This window comes from Arachis ipaensis, chromosome B03 (assembly GCF_000816755.2).
Source record: "Arachis ipaensis cultivar K30076 chromosome B03, Araip1.1, whole genome shotgun sequence".
In the NCBI taxonomy this organism is placed as follows: domain Eukaryota; kingdom Viridiplantae; phylum Streptophyta; class Magnoliopsida; order Fabales; family Fabaceae; genus Arachis; species Arachis ipaensis.
In genome coordinates, this window is record NC_029787.2 from 29,157,424 (window position 1) to 29,162,909 (window position 5,486).

The window sequence follows — 5,486 nt, forward strand, 5'->3', positions numbered from 1 at the left end:
TATTACTCCCTACATTCCTCATCAATTCGTTTGACTTGTTTAGAACATTCATAAATCAATGTAACAGGATAAAACTTGTATCCAATACATTGAAATTATATCATATCTTATATAAGTCAAAATGGAGGAAGTACAAAGCATCATATATAAGAATGCATGTCTAGTTGTCCACTTCCCATTATTGGACTAGCAAGAAGTGTGTGCGTGTCAAAAATTATAGAAAAATATTACTATTGGCTATTTTGTTACGACTGTTGTATACTATATTACTATTGTGCATTAATATTCTCCACCAAAGCATGAAACAACTTAAAAAAGAAAAAAGAAAAGCATGGATGTGACAACAAAGAAAAAAGTTGACAAACCTATAGATCATTAGATCCTAGCTAAAATTGGACAAGGGATGTACAGGACATAAAACAACAGTTATTAGGACAAAAAACTCCTTTAAAATCACAACTAAAATTAATACAATTTCTAAATAGAAGCTAGAATTGTACTATGGGAGGAGTTATTTTAAAAAAATGCAAATTTGTGATAGTTGGATGGAGGACTAAATTTGGAAAAATAATAACATAAAGCACGAAAAACAAAATGCAAAGAAGAAGTAAGTAGTGTCCATCAACAAAAAAACAATTTGATATTTCTGCTAATCAAAAAGTGAGTGACTAGTCACATACTTAATAAGTTCATGCAATAGACAACTACTGACTAGCCCCTAACAAAATTGACATACTAGATTTTGGGACACCAAACAAACTATTCAATGCAAGTACGGGCTACCTAGCAAACATATAACCATAATGCATTCAAATATCTAGAATGATATCAAGTCTATGAAAAAGCTCAAAGAAGAATAATGAGCAAATAGATTGTAGTATGTCTTTATTTACTCAAGAATTGAGAATGTAAACTAGTGACATGAATACTTTGCAATACAAACTTGATATAAAATCATCAACATATTCAGCAGAAATCTTTCCATGAGCCATTACACCAACCTCAATAACAGAAGCATACAATTGATCATTATTTCATAATACAATCTTCCAAGCTGACATGAGACAAAAGGTATTTCCTTATCATGTTGAAAACAAGTAGTCTACTATTGCATTTTATAGTAAGTGATATAATCAACACTACCAGCTTATGAAATAGCAACATATTTTCTATACAAAGCCTAAAAAGAACCATATTAATTGTGCTTCATAATACATTGAAACTTGAGAATCATGTAAACTAAAGTTCGAAGGACAAGTACCTTGCAAATTGTATAAAAGACAACATTGGTTTCAACAAACTGGTTCTTAAGATCTCCATTCAAAGTTACAGGAACACCAACCACCTGCACAATCCCGAATACCTTAGTCTTTTATGACATAATAAAAAAACTAACGAGTTATAAACCAATCAATTTGAATAACAAAAGATATTATGCTATTGTTTCGCACATAGGTCGACATTATTACAGAAGTCCAGGGCCACTAGTAATATACCTTTGTAGGGCATTTTGCTACTACAAAAGTTTATACAAGCTACGCAGCATCCGTGTTTCATGTAACACCTAAAACATCATACATCTCAATGGTTAGAAATCTCTTTTGAAGCTCAACGCTAAGCAACATATGAAGTTCCAAAAAAAGTAAGTATACCTCCATTGATAACAAGGCCATCAAGCTTCAAATTGTTGCATGCAACAAGTATAGCATTAACTTGTTCTGTTGTCCTAATATGATCTTTTGTTCGTCCAAGCAAATCATAACCACTTAAAAAATTAATAGCCATAGAAAGATAATAAGTGAAAGAGCCTTCGGTCGAAAGCAATGGCCTACCACTAAGTGTTCTACCTAAAAACCATGAATTTTAAGTCAAAAAATCTTCGATTGCAGAAAAAAATTAATCAAAATCAGAGTAAACCTGCAGATTCATAAAGCAAAAAGCAGAGTATGATAAACCTAAAACTGGCACAGAAAAAATAAACCCTAAGGTTTACCATGAAGAACAGAATCACAAAATCAGGATATATATACTTGAAATTCGAGATGGTTACGAGAAGAACTAAGAGAGCGAGTTGAGATTAGATGGAAAAGGTGCCAGAGGAAACAATGCGATGAGAGCGGCGGCGAAGAGAGCTTTGCGATGATGGGAGTAGACGCGACGAGAGCGGCGGCGGAGGGAGCTCGTGCGACGCAAGGGATGACAGAGAGAGATCGTGCGACGCAAGCGGTAGCGGCAGCAGCAGAAAAAGCTCGTACGATGGAGAGAAGAAGTAGCTCGTGGACGGAGAGAGGAAGAAGCTCATTTTATTTGTGTAGAATGTGAATAGAGCTCGAGAAAGTGGGGGTAACGTTAGGTTTAATTCAATATTTTTTGACGCAATATTTTAAATTACAAATAGATTTTCTGTCTGTAATAATTTATTAAAATGCTGTATTTTTGTTCATTTAAATACAGACGGATTTTTTGTCGGTAACTATTTCCTACAAATAAAAATTAATTTTTCCGATAGAATTATCGATAGATTCTCTTTTTTGTCTGTAATTTATGCTAATTCATTTTCTTTTGTTTTCGAAAAAAATTCTCTCGCAAAATCTGTCTGTATTTTCGTGGGATAAAATCTATTAAAAATATCCATTTGTAGTAAGTAGTTTTCTAGTAGTGATATCACGAGAATAATGTTAGTAATTTGAGTTAAGTCTTAAATTAGTCTCTAAATTTTCAAATGACTTAATTTGATACTTAAATTTTTATTCCATAACTCATATTAGTCTATCGAATATTTTTGCTTAACAGCATGCTAATGTGAATCATCAATATTATATGTCAAAATGTGGTTCAACCACGTGTAAAAATATAATAATGTGTCACTTAAGAATACGTGGCATTTCAATGTGAAAAGTTGTATCATGTGTTATAACATTGTTTGTCGTCCATGGATTACAGCATGCAGAAATTATTTATTAATCATTATGTATTCGTATATAAATATATGTATTATTTAATTTATTTTTAATGTGTATTTTTTATTTCGATATGTATACACAGGTAGTTATTTTCGATGTAAATATAACATGATTAGTTTTTATAATATCTAATTTTACAAATTAAAACATTAAAATAATCATTTATATAAATAGGGTAAAGTATATTTTTTGTCCTTAAAGTTTAACAAAAGTTTTAAAAATATCCATAAATTTTATTTTGTTTCAATTTTGTCCCAGAAGTTTTTGATTTGCATCAAATATACCCCTGACGGCTAATTTTTCAAAAAATTTAAGATCGATTCAACAACAATTTCATAAGAATAACTCCTCAACACAAGCAAATCAAGCATAATTTTCATGCATTATTGTTATATTGGTCTTAAATTTTTTGAAAATTTAGCCTCCGAGGGTATTTGATGCAAATCAAAAACTTTTGGGACAAAATTAAAACAAAATAAAACTTAGGGGTATTTTTAAAACTTTTGCCAAACTTCGGGGACAAAAAATATACTTTACCCTTACAAATATCTGTCTTTTTATATAGGATAATGCTACATATTCATAATTTTTTTGTTAATTAAGTCCAATCAAATTTGTCTAAGACAACAAAAATCAGTTATGACTAATATTATTTTAAATTTTATTGTTTAACTTAGTTAGACTTAGTTCATAAAAAGACTTGGATGTGTAGTATTTCTTTTACATATATATAAGTAAATACTTATTTAAAAATTTACTTCTTATACAATTAGAAGTCAATTCTTATTGAGATTCACAGTTGAAAAAGTTCTTTCAATTAATGTAGTTACAGAAAAAAATTAAAACTAATATAAAAAAAGATAAATAATACTCTTTCGAGTTGATTTCTAAGAAAAACACAAATTTCATTTAAATTGAGAATTGATCATTCTAATAACATCTAATATGAAATTTTTAAATTGACTATGATGTACCAAAAGTTGAGTAAAAAATTATTGTGGGGTCAAATTTAATAATTTAGTGGGGCAAATAAATATTATTATCATATATTACTCAAAAAAATTTCAAATCGTAGTGGGGGCGATTGTCCCAACACTCATATAAATACATCCGTCCCTGACAGCATGATTTGTCCATGTTTCATTGACATATCATTATTATAAGTGACTTTGAATTTTGTTAAGTCACTCAATTTAGTTCCTAAAATTAAAATTCGTGAATCAAAATAGTTCCTACTAGACCAATATTTTTTAATTTTTTTTTCTTAAATTCAAAATTCTCATTATTTTTTTAACCTACTCATTTTTCATTTATTTTTTACACGTAACTTAGTCTATATAAAAATAAATTTAGAATTTTTTCAAAAATAAAAAATATTATATATTATTATTATGTATTTATTTTTATGTTATAATATTTGACTAATTTAATTAAAAATGTAGGATTATATATATAAAGTGAGGGACATAATTAAGGTTATGCTTATATAGAGTAGTTATAGGTATACAATGTTGTTACATTTCTAAGGTGATACGATAGTAAAGATAAGTATAGCCTATTCTTTTGATTTCTAGTAAGCATGAGTGATGAAAATCGTAGCCTTTAGTTCTCAAGCACATCACTTGAAAAGCACAGTCTATTTTAAACGCCAAAAGCATAATTTTTTATACAGAAAAGTGTAGCCTTTGAGAACAGATAATGTCTGAATAGGCATCCCCTACTAAAGCGTCTCCAAAGCAAAAAAAAAAAAAAAGCATAACTTTTGTCAAAGACATCATTCTTTTTATTTTTAACTACACTTTTCAAGAGTAGTTGAATGGATGATTTTCTTGTAGTAAGATAATGGTTCTTAATAAGTTAGATAAAAATTAAATAATTTTTTTGTAAGACTTCGAATTTTTGAAAATTGAATATTAAATTATTTGTGATTTAGTATATTTATTTATGATTTTATTTTCAGAAAATTATTTACAAAAAGATAATTAAATCAAAGTTACGAGAGTTTGAGTTTAAAATCAATTGGGATTTATATAGTTTTCATAATGATCGATTATTTTCTTATTTAAAAATTCAAAGTTTTAGTAATTCAAAAATAATAAAAATTTTATATGGTTTAAATTGAATATTGAGATTTTGAATTTTATTTTGATGAATAAGAGAAAATTTATTTGGTTATCTCTAATTTTTTAAATTAGATTACTTATTTGAAAATAATTTATAAGTTGATAAATAAACAATATTTTTGAAGATGGTTATATTGAGTTACAATTGATTTTCAATTACTACCCTACCCTTACCCCTTCCCCTTTTTTTAATTCAAAGAAACCCTAACCATAAAACTACCCACACACTATCATTAACCCTGAACAACACACCCAACCGCCACTCTCACTTCTCCTCTCTCTCACACACACACACACACACGAGCTGAAAGAAAAGAAAAGAGAGAAAGAGAGGCAACAAGAAGAAGATGGGAAGGAAGGAAGGATGGTGGTAGCGGGGCTGGGAGCCGCCATCACCGTC